General features: G+C 33.7%; 1 long non-coding RNA gene across 1 annotated transcript; it reads left to right on the forward strand.

Moving 5' to 3' along the window:
* The first annotated feature begins 9,771 nt into the window (after positions 1–9,771).
* Positions 9,772–22,301, forward strand: LOC126829564 (uncharacterized). Its single transcript, XR_007683455.2, has 3 exons — positions 9,772–9,903; positions 10,175–10,265; positions 22,089–22,301. It is a non-coding gene; the product is annotated as an uncharacterized LOC126829564 (long non-coding RNA).
* The last annotated feature ends 206 nt before the right edge of the window (positions 22,302–22,507 follow it).

A 22,507-nucleotide genomic window follows, 5' to 3' on the forward strand; every position in this document is an offset into this window, starting at 1 on the left:
GGATGCCAAACGCGGGATCTCGGTTTTCTTACCATTCAAACGACTAGACACTGTTCCTCGTCAGCACCCCCCACCCCCCCCCCCCCTTACACTAGAGGAAGCAATGCTAAAAAAGTCCGAGGTACTTTCTCGGCAAACAATAGCAACGAAAGTATGACCCCTAATAGTAAGTGCCGGGGGACTGCTTCACACAAAATTTACACAAAAAAAAATACACGGACAAGACATCATACCCAAGAAAACACAAACGGACAGACAATTAAAAAAAAGTGAATGGATCCGGGGGGTATCCGTAAGCATCCACTGCACTGTACAGTCCCGGGTCTGTAGTGACACAGACTTCACTCAAATTTTGAAAACAACCAGGAATACAACCCAAAGAAACCATTGTGCAATTCCAGCATGAGTCATGATCTGCTATATGCTACACGAAATACGAATGTAAGCATATGTAGTAAAATTCAACTATAGCCACATCGGTGAAATGTATAAAATAGTAGTCTAAACCTAAATGCTCTAAAAACAATCAAGAAACGTTTAAGTATTCAATACATATAGGGCACATGTTCCATCCGTCACAAAAACAAAAACTGAATACACCGAAGCAAATAGGAAATGTAGACTGTCTCGAGAGAGACAGCCGTCTGCTGGCCAGCCACCGTGGAACCCACAAACCCCTCATGTCCAGACAGGGGATTATATTCTGTGTAATATATAAATGTTAGATCACAAGGGGGGTCTCGAGGCGGGGGGGGGGGGGTCTCCCCACAGGAAAATTTTGAAAATTGACAACCGCAAACCCATTTTCCAAGCATTTCAGACCAAAGCAGTCTTGTAGTTCACTTCTTTTTTTGTGTTGTTTGTCAATCACTTTTTTTCCTTTCTTTTCTTTCTCCTGTTCTGTCCTGTCCCTCCTTCTTTCTCCCCCCCCTCTCCTTTCTTTTTTCTTTATAGGCTTAGGCCCACGTTTTTTAATGAGCTTAGGCCCACCTGTCACCAACAGGTGGACAGGTGGGCCCAGTCTGGCACTAGTGACCATGGTTCAAACCCGGCATATCCGCCAGTATCGGTTTTGCAAAATGTGAAATCCAAGGCTGGAGTGGTACGGGCGTTGTAGAATACTACGTTCCCACCTGATTTTCGTGCAGTTGCTAAAGTGATCTTTTACATGTGATACCAATTTGTCTACCGGACCTCGTTATTGTTTGACCATCAGAACGACAAGGTAGGTTGCGAGGACTGGTTCTTGACTTAGCCCACGCCCATAACGGGGATACAAATCGCCCCATCCCCTTGTTACACCGGACTTGGTTAAAATACTCCTTCGGGAATCTGGGTGAAATCTTTCAAAGAAAATAAATATTTTGAAAAGTGTTATTTGAACGGATTTAAAACTCTGGACGAGGTCTGATGTTCACGACCCGACTAACCGGTACAGATTTATTAATATGCTATCTTAAAATTAGCACTATACAAACATCGGTCTATATTATGACAACCAGCATTTACCCGGCTAATTAAGTAACAAATACTAAGCCCCCATTGCTACATCATTAGCCAACTATATCAGAGCTCGCGTTATGATGTATAATAATCAAGTTCACAACGGAAATCGATAGCGAGCAAGGAAACATATGAAAATAAACGACCAACAGTACGATTCCAGGTAGAAGATATTATATCAATACTCTTAATGCAGTTAATCAGTTGTCGACTCCTATAGTAAAACAATGATCTAAGTGCCGAATAAACACATCATTAGAAAATCTATACAGTCAAAGATTTCATCAGCGCCTTGTCATTTTCCTAATTTCTCTATATTCTTACAGCAGCGCTTCATTGATTTCAGGTTCAACATTTCCATCTGTTCGTCTCCAAAGCGGCTATTATGTCCCCTATATAGCATTCAAATATTGCCCTGAGTGATTGGTGAATTGAATACACGTGTACACGGTCTTGCAATCTGTCCATCTTCTGATGATAGGCTTAAACATAGATCTACGATAGTGATGAATACACAGAAGAAAATAATTAATACATATTATTTACTCACCATGACAAGCTCGCGGATTAAGGAATCAGACCATACAGTGGACAAGGATAATCCAATTATCATTTACGGTACAATGTTAATAGCTTTATTAACTCCCGTGATTTGAACATTTTTGCTTTGGAAAGCGCACTTATCTGAACCTAAAAAAGACTTTATATAACGCGTTACTTTTACGGCTTGTGTAAAAATATATACATGTTATATATTAAATGATCATTTTATAGATATATATTTCTTAATCATCATTCGATAATTATTATTTTCTAAAATATAATCATTTTATATTCAAATTTGAATAAACTATAGGCTTACCCATATATTTAGTTATTCTTCTCGAAAATCTCTTTCTACGAATCATAAATCGAAAAATTAAAACGTCTGCATCTTCAGCGATTGCTCGTCACAAATTCAAATTTTGCATATGATCTAATTTGAACACTCGCAGTTACTGTATATATAGCCATGTGGCAAAGCGCTGTCTTTTCGGTATTTCGAACGTCACCTTTACAAGCAGGAAGAAATCACCCACATAAGCGTGTGTTACATTTTACTGTCTCGTGTCAAAGTTTGAATTACAGCTGTTTTAGGTTTAGCTACCATATAAACCATGATGCCATTTTTTCACATAAATGCTGGATATACATACCATAAGGAAGTAATAAGTAAAGTAAATGAAAAGGGTTTAATGTCCTATTTTTCTGCACCAATCGGGCAAATGATGAAGTGCTACCACCTCTTCTTTTTCGTCAACGTCTACACGACTACACGGGGCTTTTCTTTTCAGTCCCATCCAAACGACTAGATGCCGTTACATACCATCTCGGGGACCTTAAACGACCAACACCTATAAATAATTCAAGAAAAAAGAAATGAAAGTAAATATAAAAATACAAAAAATCATTGGTTTATGCTAATGATAATACATAGTCGAAACGACCGTAGATACGGTGGGTCAAGAGTGGATGTGTCACTTTTGATCTACAACTTTGGAAACAATTTGTTTTTCAGTCGGGTAAGCAGAACTCGACACTATTGTATTTTTCAACGAAAACACTACTTAAAGTAGCTAAGTCTCTAACTCGATATCATCCAAAATCTTCAACATTGAAAACACGATTTATTTGTCAAATTAAATCAACATTCATGTTGTGATCTTGCCGGAAAAAGATGGGCTTTTGATATCCAATATTTAAGACAAAATAAACATTTTACCATTGGTACACGAATCGTGTACCATAATGCGCTTCAGCCCCAGTTGTATCAAGAGACTCGAGGGACGAGGCTAGACACATTGCACCAAATCAAACGGCGTATGTAGACTGGAATAACCAGACGCTAGAAATTTGCACTCGCTTGAGACTGCTGGCTTATTTAGCCGAACATAACTGATTTGAAATTGGAGTAAAAACGGAAACCATTGAATGTAAATCAGTTTATATACATTCATATTACAGTATTATATGCGTTGCGACCCACTTTTGTCAATTTCTAGGTCCCAAATGTTAGCGATTTAGCTCCTGTAAAGCGAGAATTTCAAATTTTCTAAGAAAGTCAAAACATAATTATTTCTATGTCTTTTGCTTAATAGGTTATCAAATCACTAATATACGATCATGGGCATTACTTCCCACCCTTAAAAATCTATGACACAGGAAATAACAACACAATTACCTCCCCTGTTTTGCTATTGACCACATGGGGCGGCCATTTTCCAACGTTGGAATTTGAAGTTAAAAATGATATTTTTGCCAATTTCTCAGCTGGCAATAGCAAATTATAGGATTAATAGGATTATTCTTTAACAAAGTAGGACTGTTTATGGATACCATCTATTTTAAGGCTTTATTTTAATACATTTTAAAAATATAACTTAAAAATTTGCAATTGCAACTTTAAAGGAGCTAAATTTTGTTATCTTGCCTTGAAAATGTGTGTTCCTAATATCTAATATTTAAGACATAATGAACATTTTAAAATAAGTACATGGGTCGTGTATTCTATGATTTCGGTCCTACAAGACAATTCAGGCGTAATTAGTAATGGCTAATTCAATGGACTAAGCAGGCATAAACTTGGGTTAAATACGTTCATATACGTTCAATTGATTAGAAATTACAATAAAAAAATTTAAAAATTGAATATAAATCAGTTTATATAGATTCATATCATTTTAAGGTTCCGAAGAATAGAGACATACGCCTTTTAAGTATGTTTGATCTGTATTATTTTTGGGAGGACATTGGGGTTGAGGTGGTTGGGGGACAAACGAAACAGTCGCCCCGGGCCCCAAAAAACTCTAGCTATATTACTGGTTGTTGGAAAGCTGTAAGTGAAGCAACATGATAGTATAGGTTTCATTATCAAAATCAAGGAACCAAAAAGTTTCAATGACTGATGTTTTTCACGTACATAAGGTCTTGATCCAAACCGAATACCAATTAAAAACATTCTACCATGGGGCTGAATTCCCTAAATAAACAAGAAGGGGTATCAGGGTACTGGATATGGTAAGCACGTACTGTACTGATATCTAATATTGCCAGGGCTGCCAGTTTTTCGGATACGCGTCCGAATTAAATATGAAGCCTCCCAACTTCCTAGAACCAATCTCCTTCTAACATCTGGTCCCCTATCCGTATGAACACATTAACTATGATAAAATAAACAATACTTCGATCATTTTGAGACCAATTTCACAAATTGTCTTTCTTCGAAAGATAATAACGATGTCACTGCCCTGATATCTAATATTGCCAGGGCTGCCAGTTTTTCGGATACGCGTCCGAATTAAATATGAAGCCTCCCAACTTCCTAGAGCCAATCTCCTTCTAACATCTAGTCCCCTATCCGTATGACCACATTAACTATGATAAAATAAACAATACTTCGATCATTTTTAGACCAAAATGTATTCAAGGGCGATTTAAGTCATATTTCGATACCGTAAAGGGGTGTTCAAATTCCAGAATAAACAAGATAATTTTCGCTTACTATATACATGTACAAAATGCATATGGACACGGTTTAACTTTAGAATTCTCCAGAATGCAGGAAATGGATTAACATTACTTTAACAATCATAAAAGGTATCCAAAATCAGAAATTTAAATTCATCTCTATATGTCGTTTATGATTTCGTCTTCTATGATCAGTCTAATGCTTCATCGAATTTAAACTGTAAAAAGTTGCTCGGTATTTCGTTCCATCCGAACGACTAGTCACAATTTTCATATCAACTCCACAGACGCTGTTCTGGACAGATGAAAATAGCCGAGGTTCTTCTTGACGCACTCTAGGAACATTCTAGTTGCTGGTCAATTCCTTAAATTACAGCTCAACTATCGAGTCACCCAACATTTGATAAATCAGCAACCGTTTGAAGACTTGAAATTCAGTTTTAGGTTTGGGCTTCGGCTATCGAAGATAAACTCTGGTTATTATTAGCATATGATAATTTTGAACAGTGAATTTCAGTTCTCTTTTTTTGGGTAGTGGGAATGGCAGTGTGAAGTAATCTTAATTTGGAATTTGGCCCGGGCAGTGACATCGTTATTATCTTTCGAAGAAAGACAATTTGTGAAATAAGACTGTCATGGTGTTTTAGTCTCCAAAGTTTTAAAATTTCTTTTCATATTGTGAAGTAATCTTAATTTGGAATTTAGTCCGGGCAGTGAAATCGTTATTATCTTTCGAAGAAAGACAATTTGTGAAATTAGACTTGTCATGGTGTTTTAGTCTCCGAAGTTTTAAATTTCTTTTCATATTGATTCCAATGAAAAATTACCGTTTTCGTTAATCTATCTTTCGTTTTTAAAATTAAATTCATGTAGCGTTCGTTCCAGTTTTTCTTAGCTTATCAACGTGGACTTTAATTGAAAACATCAAAATGAAAACATTCATAGAGACAGACCCCTTTTATGTTTTTTTTCCATGACAGACGACCCTCTCGTTTAAAAGAATGAACAGATTATGATAACATTTCGTGATTATAACTTTTTAAAAACAGAATGTCGTAAGTGTATTGTTAGATATCTGGCCTTTCAAATGGTTCGTCTATCCGTAAGCACTGACAGTATATAATTTGAGCGTGCACGCGACCTTTCGATAATAGTGTTATAATGATGATGTATTACATAGATAATTTTATAATCCCTTATCATAATCTTAAATTACCCCATCTCATGATAATAAGCCACTCTTCTCTTTATTTCTCACTTTAAAAATCATATCGTCTCATCCCAAACATGGCTTGGCACGTGACCTATACAAATATCACATGGTCCGAAACAATAACATCACGCTGACTAAAAACTGGTTGGGATAAAGAATAACCTGAATGGACAATGTGGTGACCACCAAGGGCTAATCTAATGGTTCAAGGTGGTTCTTTTGTTACATTTAATTTTCAACGCCATTTGCTTTTTTGCTTGATATTTGCCCTCCCGGAGCGCGCTTACTACGTCACCGCACGCGCGAACCCTATCTATTGTTGAACTCGGTGCCGTATCTGAAACGAATTAGATGAACTCTCATTAGCGACATCATTTACGTTTTACACCTGTTAGTAAGAAGAGCTAACGGTCACTAGAAACTGACCACTGTCCACCAATAGATTAAAGAAACTTTACCCGGGACTGGCCACTCATTAATTAGCAACAGTGAAGAAAATTGCCAGGCGTCATTGTAATTTTGTCGGAACGAATGGTTAAAGTCTTTCATCATTAATAAATTCTTTGTTTTCAGTTGATAAAGAGACTGTATTTATCATAATTTAATTATATTGTATCTATAGACAGCTGCACAGTTAAAGTATGATGTCAATATGTTTCGCTAAATTTAAAGTAATTTTATTAAAAATTCCAACCGTTTCTAAAGTTTCCATTTTTAGATTAATAAAGCACACCTGGGCCCGATTCCTAGAAAATTCTTAAAGTAAGCGCAAAGTCATGCTTCACTTTTTCTTACGTAAGAAACTTATAAAAATACCGTCCCTAGAAAATTCTCAAGACCATTCTTACGTAAGCACAAGTCAAGTATAAGTCTAAGCACATTGTGATTGGTAAAGTTTACCATAAACTGAGACTACGATGCTCTTTAACGTCATAAAAATTGACGTTATAGGCCTATGGTTGATTTAGATGCATTTGACATGTCCCCAATAGGCCTACACATATAAAATGTGCCACAAGATAAAAAACGCAGACACATACAAACTAACTGAATAATTGTGAGAGTGCCTGATCTTAAAGTAGCCTGTGTGTTTGTAACCTATTGTTTACTAATTGGCAAATAAATAAAAGCGTTTAAGGGTAGGCCTTGAAGCGAAATTTTCTATAGGCCTAGCATTCTTAATTTGAAATTTCTTCTGGAGAAGGATTTTCTCTGTCTTGTAATTGTCTCTTTGGTATCAAAAGGTGTCGGAAATGCCGTCGAATAACTCTACGGTCAGCCATCTTTTTGAAGCAGAAACAGACTTAAGGTTGGTAAGCAAGCCGTATAGCCTACCTTGCTTGGGACTTGTGCTTATATTGACTATGTTTAAGAACGAAGTTGTGCTCAAGTTCAAGTTTTTTCTTGGAACGCATAATAACGTTCTTGTGCTTACAATGAAGTCTACTTTTAAGATCTAAGCACAAGAACGTTCTTAAGAATTTTCTGTGAACACAAAATAAAGTAAATTTACTTAAATGCAAATTCTTCTTAAATCTAAGCACAAGAACGTGCTTAAGAATTTTCTAGGAATCGGGCCCTGGAGGTCACTAAGGCTGGAATATTTCTTATAACGTGTTCAAATGGCGATTGAATTTATTCTCGATATAATGTACTAATTTAAGGTATAAACTTCAATTTAATCTTATTTTATGACACATTATCAGTTCATATACATAAACTTTCCTTTTTTGGGACGAATTATTGAAAGCCGAAGGTAACTATATATAAAGCTCTAATATTTAATGAAAAATGTTACAAAACGCGTTGATTTTACATTCTTATACAAAACACTGCCTTTAAGTATTAATTTTTACTTGTTTTTTTTACTCCTTCAAAAGTTTAGGAAGTCCATTTAACGTTTAATTCAAATAACGTATCTAATATACTGTTTTATACTAGAACGAAAAAAAAACCTCCCAGAACTTAAACCTGCTTGAATGGGCAGTCAGTTGAACAATGTAAGTCAGTTGAACAATAATCAGTTTATTAGGATGGTTTTGTTGATTTGGCCAATCAACTTTATTTCCCATTATCGTATTACTTATATCCCCAAAATATCCACCAAAATTACTATTTATTATACTGATACAAATGAGTATGATCTATTTTCTAATCTTAAAGATCAAAACTAAAATGTAAGCGAGGTAGTCTCGATGTTTAGAAATTCCAGGTAATAATAAACACAATCTAGAACGACGCTGAACCGTTAAAACTTTGGTTTAGATCGGAAGGGTTTGACTTTTTCTTTTCAACATATTTTTGAATATTGTCTTTAACTTCATTATATTTATTTAGCGTATATTATTTTGATGAAAAAATTATTTTGATGAAAAAATTATTTTGATGAAAAAATTATTTTGATGAAAAAATTCCGAGACTTTTGTGGTGTCTTAAAGAGTCGAATATCTCACCTTACGTTTAAAAAGACACCAGAATAAAGGACTATTATTTATATAATTTATAATGTAATGGAACTTTTTATGTAAATTAATTTCTTTTACTCCTTTGTTAATCTATTAATATCATAAAAAAGTTAGATTATACTAAGAAAATTCTGGCCAGTTATTGTTGTGAGATTTGTAATTTCCTGTTAATTTCCTAAATGGTTTTAAATATTCAGCACAAACTGTTATAGTACATGAACTAAAGTAATTTGTGTTACGATCGAGTAGTTTGTAATACCTGGAAACACATATTTTTTTAAAATTTAGACAACTTGTGGGAGTGTGTGTTTGATGAACAATTTCTTGACAGATCTGTTTTTAGTTACAGTTATATTAAAGTTAAAATAAATCTTAGTTTGTTTTTGTAAAATTTATTGCATTGTTTTGTCAATTTTACGATCCAATATAGCGCTGGAAAAGAACAAAAGGTTTTCATTTCTGGAGTTTATATTTCGGCAGGCAATTTGGATATCCTAGCAAAATTCTATTGTTATATACGTGACAACCTAGAGAACGAAATTACCGCATATATGCTAAAAAATAATAGTGTTGATGTTAAGAATTTTTTTTAAATTCTTTGAAATTTGGTGAAAGATTTGAATCGTTACTTCATGCTATTGTCATAATATTCAATTTTAGAAATAAATTTATCTCCTTTTTATACCGTTTTATTATTTCAATATAATCTTTTTTATTTGAAGCTTTTATTCCTTTAATGCTGGTCACATTTGAGTATCTTTGTTTCTTTTACATAATTTGTCAATAAACACTGTTTCATTGTCAATGAATCTCAGTTTTATTGAACCATGATGCAGACGAGTAAGCAGAGCCGAGAGGGATTATTGTAACGGTACACGTCGATTTCCGAGTCAAACTGGGATTTCCGGAAAAATCGATCAGAAATTAAATCACAATCGGCACGCGCCGACATCAACCAATCAAACAGAAGAAAACGCTAATTAATATCAACAACTAAGATCATGGAGGGTTACCAAATATTGTCGATCGTTTTGTATCTAGGTTTGCCACCCGGGGAAACCGTCTATTTAAATCTGGCCGTGTCGTCTGCCATCTCACAATGCTCATATAACGGAAATCCTCTGCAAGTCGGCACGAGCAGAAACAGCAAGTGGATATCACTTAAGAGCACTAATCTCAACATACGAGCGACACTGGAACGGCACTACTTGTTTCGTAAGTTATTTAAAACATTTAAAAATTGCTTTATTGCAAATATATTATATTCTATATGTTTTATTACGAGTTTAACGTTTTGGTTCTTGGAAGTGTCAGATATCATTGACAAATTTTGTTAATTCTATCATCAATGGCGATCTTGAAATTTCAATGGCTTGGACATAACATATTAGGAACTGTAACAATAAAATTAAAGACTTAAATTAGTGATTATTGTTTTATTTAAATCTTATTTAAATTAATTTTGATATTTTCTTCTTTTACTTAGAAAACAGCCGCTCAGAGTTGTCATTTATCATCCACCCCTAAACGCCGAAAAAAAATATAATCACCAAAATGGATAATGATTCTTCTTAAAGGTATGGATTATCATTTAATGTAACTCGAATGACCAACTATTTATTTACATTTAGTCTTTAAGTTGTCGATGCAGGACTCCTAGTGTTCAGTTGATTCCCGTATTGGTTTGATTGAACCTTTTTTGTTTTGGGGATATTTTGGTTGTCAGCATCTGTATGAACATGCCGGTTCTGAACATAAAAGCGGATAGTTGGTTATATTTTCATCCGATATTTTGAATACAGAAATAACATTTTGTCTTTGAGTCCCACGCTAATGGAATGAATGGTAATATCATATTAAAACTAATATTGTTTTTACTATGACTAATCCCATTAGTCTGTCCAGAACAAAAGAACATTTACAGACGATAACCTCCATAAGATGGTAACATTAATATATATCAGAAACTACAATAATTCAATGGGTCATGCTAACATGGTAACATAGACATGTAAATAATAATAACACAGAGCTATCAATTCCAAAATAACAACGATTTTGGTTTACTAGTTTAAACAGTTGCTTATACTTTATATCTGAATTCCTTGTAATAGATTGATGAAAACCTTTCCCGCAATTGTATAATAAAATAATTATAATATTCATGAGATGGTGGATCCAATAATATTTACTAACTAAACTTTACTAAATATTTTATACCTGTGCATAGTTTTTAAAGACACTACTGTTCTTAATGTGTTTAAACTTTAATCATCCCTAAATAGGTTGCTTTTTCTCCAGAATTCTCTGTCAATATTCGATCTGAAACAAAATGTCTCTGCAAGTCTGATTTTACTGAACAATTCATGGTCTTAAATATTTAATACTCATCTTAAATTTAAATTTTGGCAGATTTTGAGTCAGCATGTCCTTTCATATGCTTTGTCTAACCGTTTCTTACAGCTTGATTACAACATTATTCAAACTCGTAACGCCTTACTCTTTCTCGAGCGTCATATACCACTACTTATTTAGGTCTAATAGGACATAACGTGCTTAGACATTTTCTTTTTATTGTGGGATAACAATATTTCATGTTATTGAAACAATTACTGCTTTATGAAATAAGGAAAATGGAAAATAAACACTACATACAGAGGATTAGGTTCCAAAATGTCTATCTAATTATATCCCAATTTTGTTTCGATTTATTTCCTGACATCAGAACTTAAACGAAACGAAAATTGACATTTGACCAGATTGATGTAATGGTAGTATGATATAAAGAGAAACATTAACAATGATGTAAGCTATCCATATGTCTATAATGATATTATGGCACCAATATTCTATCCATACCATTATAATAATATAGCACCAATATTCTAAACTTTCCATACCATTATAATTATATTATGGTACCAATGTTGTAAACTATCCATATGTTTGTAAGGATATTATGACATCTATTTTCTAAACTATTCAGTTGATTATAATGATATTATGACATCAATGTTCTAAACTATTCAGTTGATTATAATGATAATATAACATGAATGTTTTAAACTATTCAGTAAATCATTTGGATGTTATGATATTATATCAACAACATTTTAAACTACCCAGTTGAATATTATGACATTTTGTCGTGACGAAAAGCACATCAACTATATTCTAAATCATGTATTCAATATAAAAATATTTTGACATGCAGTAAAAAAAAAACTGAACAGTATCTTAAACTATTCTGCATTTGAATAAACCGACGCAAAAACGAAATGACGATGTTTTAAATCATTCAGCTGAATATCACACTTATTTACCAAACTATCGCTGAATGAATGAATAACAGCATGAGTAATTCACGGTTCCTAATAAACTATAGTAACTTCATGACAATAACGTCTTCGGTATGATTCCTTAATTTGCCATGAATTAGGACTGATAACTAGCCTAATGAATAATTTTCTCACAAAATTAGTCAAACAAACATGCAATAGCTATTGTTGTGTCGTCTCGTTAATATTCATAATCGATAGGCCAAAGGTTGCTGTTTGCGCTGCTGGTCAAATGACAAAATATGACAATGTGATGGATTTCAGTCAACATCTGGCACGTGGGGTCAACTCATGCACACACTAGAGCAACAGAAGTGGTAGCATTGAGCAAAACTATGACTTAGTCTGTTAGAGCGGCTTAGGGAGACGTTGTAAAAAGCAGTAAATTATTTAACTACTGGTTTGTCATATTTTTCAACTTGAACAACCGGAGACATCTTAGCATTCCTGCTGTTATCATATTTTTTTGGAATATATTAACACTTCTAAAGAGAATTAGGTATGCACTCGCTAAAGAATGATAAAATGTTGTAGAATATTAAAAATAAATTTGATAGAATTATGAAATTTCTCAGAATGTTACACAAAAAGAGAATTGTGGAGAAAAGAAATTTGATTGGAAAACGGAAGTCGCACAAAATAATTAAAAATAGTAAAAAATGTCTAGCCTAGCTAAAAAGTATTAGTTGAAGAGAAAAGAAATAATATTTTTCAATTAGAATTTTCTTTAGGTATGATATGCATTGTATGGGTTGTCATATCTCGATGAAGAGTTATATATAAATGCTGAGTTAACAAAAGTGATGTCGTGTATGAATGATTATAATTATAATGTTTGTTCTTTCCTACGTTTCATTTATTTGAAAAGTTCACATTGAATGCTTTGTTGTTATTTTACAAGCATCAAGAGATATGTATAAGAACAATACGATGAACAATGGATGTTATTATGTCCCTTGTAAATCACCATGATCAATATCACACTGAATATAAATTGAAAGATTAATTACTCTTCAAATCTCCAGACGAACTTGTTCCTGATATAAGAACATTATTCGCTCCATGTTGGTTCCAAGCTTCCATATTGTGGTAATCCCATGTCGTGTATTATATTACTCTACAGTTATTATTTCTTCAATAGATTTTGATGAACTGCCTTTATTAAAGAAACTGATTATAGGGAGGGAGATCATTGACGCGATTATTATGGGTATTATTGCATATATATACAAGATGGGCATTAAAAGGCTTTATATACAAGACTACATGATTTTTTTTAACAGTGATCTGTTTAATTAAAGAGGCGTTAGCACTTAAGCAGTCTTCTTTGGCTAATAAAATATAAAAAAAAATGTTTTGTGTGATTTGACAATATACCGGAGATTTTAATTAGATCGTATTGGAAATTTGAGACAAAATTCCATCTGCCAAGCTATGTCCGAGAAATAGACGACTTAACAAATATTTTAGTTGCTTTCAAAGGATTATTAACCATTGGTCGTGAAAAATAAAAGTAAGAACTTCGTCTATACTTCATTTTAAACCTTTTGCCGCGGTTCACGGAAATTCTGAAATATTTTACCATTAATGAAAAATAAACTACTAATTATCTATACGTATAGCTATTATTACAGTATTTTTTATTCTTAGCGTCTTGATATCAATTTTCTAATATTATTATTAAAAAATTTTGGATATATTTTGGATGTAACATGAATACAGGTTTGGATTTTTACGCCTGTGGTCTAATTTTTGCCTGTACTGTAAATTGGAATTTGGTTCGAGATCATTTTAAAAGATTAGCATTTTTATGATAAGAAGAATCGGAGGGATGAAATGGAGACGGGCTCGCAAACTCGTCTTCAATACAATATCATTTTTCTCATCAGAGAGGAAGAAATCCTGTAACTAAATTTGACAGATTCGTTATTTGCAGAAACATGGTGACAGATTGCGTTATGGAAAGAGGTCACACGCCAATGCGTGTCTCGTGCATATTAAGGCGACCCCTGGGGAATAACGGTTTATTCTCTGTCAAATTATTCCGTGCCTGCAAAACGATTCCTTTTTGGAAATAAAGTAACCATTTCTTGGCATTAAGCGAATATCTCATGCCATGGATTATTTGCCAAGATAGTTGTATTAAAAAAAAGACAAAAAAAAAAAAAAAAAGATCCCTGAACACGGATTGTCTGTTACTATTAGAAACAGAAATTAAATTACGACTTTCTCAAATTATATTAGCCTCTTTCACTCTATAAATAGATTTATTCCTTATTGAATTGATCTAAAGAATAGACACTGTTTGTATGCTATTATTGGATTTATTTGTTGAACAATTCATTTAATTGTCCACTTCTTCTTCCTCTTATTGGTATTTTTTTTTAGGAATCTTTTGATTTTAGACGTACACACAATGAGCTTTTATGGTCTTTATTTAATCCGTAATATTATGAAATTGGAAATTGTATATCTTTCAAAAAGGGTTGAAGACACAAAAAGCCACATCGTTCACATTTATTTTTAGAAAAATTCGAAAAAAAAAGAAGAAGAAAAAATGAAATGAAATAAAGTGGGCTTTTACATTCTACTGTCCTACTCCGACTTGGGCTAATGAAGACGGGCATAATGTCATACAGTGAATGTGCTAAGATGGAAATATTGCTCGGACAACGGCGCTGCGGCCTACACTTGTATCAAATTCCAACTGTCAAGATTTTTTTATAGGTACACGCCTATGTGTACATGGGATCTCGGGTTTTCGTTCCACCCGAACGACTATACGGACCCTCTGTCCTGCACCACTGAGAAGGGGCGGGGGGGGGGGGGATTCCGGAAATCCTGATGAACTTTCTTGACAAGCACCGGGATCGAACACGGGACCCCCAGGTTAGCCAGCCAACGTCTTACTGGGCCACCGCGGCTCCCTAAAAATTCGAGAAAAAAAATCAGTAGTAGCATATATGTTACTGTAATGACTTGTTATTATGTAATTAAACACATCTATAGGAAATTGTCTAATAGAATTAAAGATGGTGGTGTGAAACCAACAGAAACCATTATAAACTTAAAATAGCCATAACTTAAAGCCGCTAATCGCCATTGAGGGAGTTTGATTCCCTTGCAAACGACAATATTGTTATAAACTATTTATTTTTAGCGACTTTTCTAAGAGTATATTATCAACATTATCAATACTGAATCTTTGAAAGGGATATCAGTCCAAAATGAAAATTTCACAACAATCGACATCGTCTGCAGATCATATAAAGAAGCAAGTACCACCATTAAGTTTTGGGTAAACTCGTCTTTATTCGCTTGAATTCCTTGAATTCAAACCGGGAGATTTTCTACCGTAGATAATCCATTTGAGCACATTTGAGTAGGCCGTGAAAAATTTTAGATATGCAAATGACGATAAACGGTTTTAAGTTGGAATTGATTGATTTGAATTATGTCTGGAGCCAAATATATATTTTTAAAATAGAAGTACTTTTGATTGTGTATAATCTTTCTCACTATATAACCTGACATCTAGGGAGTTTTAACATAATAAATTGTAAAATAAAATGTCATGATCATGATTTTAAAATTAAAAACGACATTTATGTATTATTTGTAACACATTTAGGTGAGTATATTATCTGGTATATCTCAGCTTTCTGTATCATATTATTGTTTACATTGTGCTTGATAACAACAAATGAATATGAGTTGTAACGTCGCACTATTAAAGTTGCTAGGTGATTGTTATCCATAAAGTTGTGTTTGTATTATTTTAATGTTTTCCTATCACCAAATGCCATGCAAACAGAATGATATACATTAATTGTCAAAGCCCTTTACTCTAAAATAATTTAAAGCTTAAACTAAAGATTAATATAAAACGACACAGGACAATGTTTGGGGGAGGGTGGGATGTATTTAATCTGGATTTGTTGTCTATATATAATTTTGATAAAGAAATTTAAGGCAATTCTAAGACAGTCTTTCATTGTTGAAAATAGAGATGTATAAGTTTCCATGGATGAATCAAAAATATACCGGAGAAATAAATAATCTCGGGGTCAAAAATACCCGTTTCATTATACGGTTTAAATACGTGTAATGAATATTCAGTATACTTATCAAACTTATGTCATTTGATGACACTTATTCTTTCTTCTTTCTAAGTTGGAAATTTAATTAGTTTTTCGTTTCGTTTTGTTTAATGTACTGTTTTTATACAACAGTTAAAATTGGGTATAAAGAAAAAAAAAGGTAAACATAATTTATATCTGATTTTAAGCAGAATGGTGGTTAGACCACAGCACTAAAATTAGTTTTTTAAACTACAGATTTAAAAGATATATTACGACTAGCCTCCGGATGCATTTACTTAATCTGATATGTACGTTTGTTTGTGATTCAGATTTGTTTTGTGTAATTATGTGTGGTGCAATCCCCCTGCACTTACTATTATTATAATTTTTGTAACAGAAAATTTTAGACAACTTTAGCTATTTTACTAACAATAACATGTTAAATATTCATCTTATCGCTCATTCTGACTTTTCTTCCTTCGTAGTAATCAAGATAAACCTAAAATACAATTGCTTTGTTTCTCAGCGATTTCCTCAAATTAATAAAAAAATCTTCATGCACGTGCACAATTCTAATCCTCACATCAGTTACTCGCGTGCAACCACCAGATTTGACAAATTTTAGCCTTGGGGCAAGAAAATGTCATAAAAGATTACCGCTACTTCAAGTTTTGTTCCGTATTAAAACTACAAATAAACACAATTTGACCACAGTCGGGTCTGATGCCGAGATGAAACAAAACAGCGGGAATTCCGCAAACATCAGAAACTCCTGGCTTAAAACCCCTTTGTAATACCAATATAAGCGGATTATATACGGAATAGGCGGATTGATAAGTCAACGGTGTCCATCGCGGATGTATTGTGTGCACGAAGGCCAGCATCGTCATGTTGTGCACTTTACGTCATCAGATACCGTGTGGCTGGATTAATAGATATGGCGCTGACTGATCGAGAGATGTACTTTAAAGCCGGATATTAATTTGTTGCTATAATCAGTGATTAGCCTGCCAATCATAACTATGAATAAAATATTGTTTGCCCAACGTGGATCAGATCCGCTCAAGTCGTAATAGATCTATTAATATCTGGTTGCAAATATGATCTTGAAGCAATTACCAAATAACTCTTTATTTGATGCTGCATGGGTTCTCGAACTTAAAACACAGTTCTAGTCCAAAATTTACAAACTGTCTTGGAATTTAATAAAAGAAATGTTACCTATATGATTTTCCCGGATAAATAAGAACTTATAGAATTTCGCGCACGAGACTGTTATGTTTAATCTTTTACCGGTTTCCATTTTATGGAAAGTTCACACTCATAACCAGTTATATTGTACTTTGTATATTCTGTATATATTTCTATTATACATTTGTATACAATTTCTGTAAATAGGTACTTTAGTATATAGTTTCTAAAAAAGGAACCATTTTCTTTAGTATATAATTTCTTTAAATAGGAAATTTTCTATTATACAGTTGTATACAATTTCTGTAAATGGGAAGTCTTTTTTTATTACACTTTATATTGTCTGAAAAAAAATGAACTATTTCCATTATACTTTATATAATGTTTGAAGGAAGGAAATATTTCTATTATACTTGAATACATTTTATATAATTTCTGTAAATAGGAAATATTTCTATTATACTTGAGTATATAATTTTTGTAAATACGAAATATTTCTATCATACTTGAGTATATAATTTCTGTAAATAGGAATAGAGTAAACATATTTCGTAGGATAGGCTAATAACAAAAACAATGTTTTATTTTAGGCAGACAAGCGAAGTATTATTTTACATCTTAAACAACGTTTTTAAAATCAGAACTAACATTCTGAAAATAAGAATGACAGCCAACTAAATTAATTTTCGTTTTCATTAGCATCAGTTAATTTGTTGCTTAACTTTAATGTCAAAATATTCAAATCCATGTCCCCTTTTTTTTACGCCATGACACATTAGTCACGTGCCACGATTTTTTATATCACGTGAGCATGCAAATAAGTCAATGATAGGCACGCGTTGTTTAATTGATTCTCTGTAAATATTCACAGCACACACAGTTGCGGCAATCGCCTCTTTTTAAAGCTTCTCTGTCCAAGAACACTCGAGAACTGTCTGAATTAACCCCAAAGTAAATAATGGGAGAAAAGTTTTCTTTTTAAAGTACCTTATCTCCAATTGATAAATAATGTCAGTAAAATTGTCATCTATACATCGCTAATAGCAGTATAAATACTGCCAGATTGATGCCACGTGATCACTATTAGTAGAACCTTGAAGGCAAATTCTGATTGATTTTTTTCCGCTTTTAGAAATAGAAATGCACATGCGTTTATTTAGTTACTGGTTCAAGATTGCTTTGGTTATTCAGTTTCATCCGGAGTGGTCTTCATGGCATTACTATTTGTTTTTAAACGTCACTTGATTCTCCGTGTTGTTCTGAATTAGAGAAAATGTAGCCCCGTTTCTGGTTGCTAATGTGTATTCGTTATGTAGGACAGTGTACAATCAGACTTGACTTTAGTGTAGGCCTACTATTTAGCTCATATTTGTTTTTTGTCATTTTGTTTCATAAATTGGACCCAGAAAGCAAAAAAATCAAATCTTCTAAATTATTTCCCACGATTGTCACAAAAGACAATAATATGCTGTTTAGTGACATTGTTACATTTTGTTAGCATGTGCAGCATAAGGAACACACACTATACATATCGAACAAAAAAGAAATGTTTTCCATATTCTTAATATATTACAATGACATAATTAAACCGTAATTGAATAGAGGTGACAAGTAGAGTATGCCTAGTGGTTCGGAAGAGACGAAAGGCCGCGACCCATTCGTGTAAACATTGGCGTGCACGTATAGGAATATAAAGCAGAATGCTCTACAAGTCGATGACTCAATTTTCATGATTTCATTTGATATCCGAGTTTGGCAAGGGTAAAACTAACATGAGCTTTGAATTACCCGAGTATGATATAAAAATAGCAGTACGTGATGACTGGACCTTATAAGGCAATAAACGACGATTTGGCAAATAAAAAATTAATAACATGATTGTCATAGTTCCCCCCCTCTCTCTCTCTCTCTCTCTCTCTCTCTCTCTCTGTTGTTCAGTACAACAGCATTGCTCATTTTTAATCGACCTGTTAGCAATTAGGTTTTTGACCGTAACTTTACTCGAGGATAACATAATTGTGCATTCCAGAGCTATGGTCAAACTGTATGAGACTTCGTCACGCAAACTCACAACTAAACAAATTACGACAATTATAGGAAATAGGTCTCGTGGGTGTCGTGAAAGAAGTGTAACTAGCTAGTATATTTTACCACTAATGTCGTTTGGGAAATGGATGTCAAGTAAATTTACTCTTTTCTGTAATTTCGAGAATTACGACAAATGTTCTTCATTACCAACTTACTGGAGACCAAATTTCCACCTCATTTCCACACACCATTCGTCTACCAGCCGCCATATTAGATACTCCGGGAGCAGACGAGAAATGTAATCCAATTTGGGTGACTGCCACCTGCTCTTGAGATTCATACAAAGTGGATCACCGACAGACAATTCTGTTTGTCTGCCGAATTTACGTTGTACAGGACCTTGTTACAGGGGTTAATTGTGAATTAGGAAATCGAAAATTTGTTAGTAGTAGTAATACAACACGCCTGGCGTAGTAATAAATTTCGATGAATACTGACTTTATTTTCTGTGTTGGAAGATTGTAAAACAACAATAAAATTTAATGGCATTATACGCCTAATCCCCAGGAGATAAAAGTTCTAAACAATATAGCTGAACCGTGTTCTTTTTATTGGTTTTGTTCTTCATCTTAAGAAGATAAGCCTACTATACTTTTTATTTTGTTGGAGAAGCCAAAGCAACAAGTTTTATCCACTGCAACTTTGCTAAAACTCAAGTCTATTCATCTTTTGGACCAGGACCCACCTTGTTGTTCTTCGTTTTAAACATGCATTATGCAAGAGCAAAATCTGTCTATTGCAGGTCTTTCTTTAAACCTGAAATGTTATCTAAATTATTAATTAGGCATTAATTAACTTATCCAGACCATCACTAGTCTGTAATATTTAGTGGATTTGAATACGTTTTGTGATGGATAATTTAACGTATAAATGGATAATCGAGACATTGTTTATTATCGTACCAACGTTAGTAATGACGATCGAGGAAAGGCTAAAATTGAATCTCTAAAATATCTTGGTGCAGAGTGTAGCAAATTGACTAAAATTTTCAGCATATTCTGTTTTCGTTATCAGTTTTTGAACTATTATAGCACAAACTGTCAGCTCTTTATCTTATCTTACCTAATGCCCCTTTAAGGCAAACGCTCTTCAAAAAAGCCCAAGGCTCCGCCATTTCATGTACAGCCGATATGAAACTTGGCCTTCTTGGTTCTTGGACAATTGCGCATCGATTTTTGATACGACTCCAAAATTCCAAGATGGCTGCGATGACTATATAGCCAGTTCCTGGTCCATAGCGCGGTTATACTTGTTCAGGAAATAATAATACAATTATTTGAGACCATGAGTCATTATAGTCAGCAAATAATACTCATCTCTGGAACATTTGGAACGTTTTCGTAATATTTATACCAAATTTGGCCAAACATAACCTAGATTTGATGTGTTCTGTATAATTCGGGTAATACTACTTGTGGGCGTGTCTAGACAAAAATGTCACCCCCATTGAATTAGATTTATAGATTTAAATGATCGAAATTGATATCCCATTTGTTGTAGTTTGGACATGCGCCCCATTTTAGCCTTGCTAAAAAATTCCACGCGTCGGCTCGTTTGTACAAAACAAAGGTTAATATATGAAAAATAATCACATGTATTATTTTTATGGAATACAATTTCTATTGTTTTTTTTAAAAAAAAAAAATCTTCTGGTCTTCCATTTGCATAGTTTACCCGGAGCTTTTGACTTGAACTGAATGCTGGGGACAATCACTAAAGTTTTGAAATAATCTGCATTCGACCAAATTTGTCCAATTTTTTGGTGAATTGTTTCTTTGAAGCTTTGCTGCATTTCAGTTCATTATGAAACGGGTTGTTGGAAGAAAATGGCGTCACAAATTACATTCCGTTATACTTTAAGCACGTGACCATGAAGAGGAGACCAAACTTGTCTCATTAATTAGAGAGTGAGCAAATCAAATAAACCCCCCAGTGGAGTGAAAAGATATCGATTTGGTTTAAAAGGAAGCGCGGAAAGACTTTCAGTCTAAATCTAACGGTTTGATTCCCGGCACTTTGTTTCAGATCAATTGGAATTGTCTTCTTAAGCGATCAGGATACTCATTTAGTTAGTACCGATTTCCGAAATGTGAAGCCGAAGAAGCTGAATAAATTGATGGAGGCTTTTATCAGTGGCAAATGACTTGAGTCTATAATGGGCCTATGACAATCAATCAATATGTTTATATAAGAGTAAAATTCAAGGCACCACTTTAAGAAAACTGCCAATTTTCGTAGATTTTCAACAAATAACTATCAAATATACCTTTGAGAAACATATAATCCACGAAGTCACTATATAAATATCCCCTCGAGAGGGATCAGAAAAAAAGCCTTGTTTTAGCTATACTGTAATATCAATATTTACAAAAATATGCAAATTTGACGAACAGTTATATACCAACGACACACAATACTCGGTTAATCGTAGCAATCTCAACCCGAATTAATCGGGGGAGACGAAAAATAATATAAGATCAGTTTTACATGCAGTATCATTGATCACCAAGGTATTCAAAATACTGACCAATTATATTTTTAATAGAAAAATTAGATATCACACTAAAATCTGACACGTATTTTTGACATAAAATTTGATTTGATGTTATCGACATTGGGAAAGATGAACGGGGTATTTATCTTCAAACATATTATAGGCTTTAGTTCATGTCATTTTAATATTTTTTTCTTTCTTTTTAAGGAATCAAGAGACATCGTTGATTGTTGGCCCTTTGATCAAATAACATGAAGATGCACACAGAAGTTTCTCAAATGACATTCACGTGTCTGGATAATGCGATCGAGAATGATCTTCCAGACTCTCCGGAATCCAAAGATACAGATGACGAATTTAAATCACATGGCCGAACGCGACGTGGGGGTGATCAGGAAAACTTGAGTAGGGAGGAAAGACGTCGACGACGACGAGCCACACAAAAATATCGAACTGCTCATGCTACTCGTGAACGAGTACGTGTCGAGGCCTTCAACGTTGCCTTTTCAGAATTGAGAAAACTTTTACCAACATTACCCCCAGACAAGAAGTTATCAAAAATAGAAATTCTTCGCCTTGCTATTTGCTATATATCGTACTTAAATCATGTGTTAGAACTTAATTAA

This window comes from Patella vulgata, chromosome 8 (genome assembly GCF_932274485.2).
Source record: "Patella vulgata chromosome 8, xgPatVulg1.2, whole genome shotgun sequence".
In the NCBI taxonomy this organism is placed as follows: Eukaryota; Metazoa; Mollusca; class Gastropoda; family Patellidae; genus Patella; species Patella vulgata.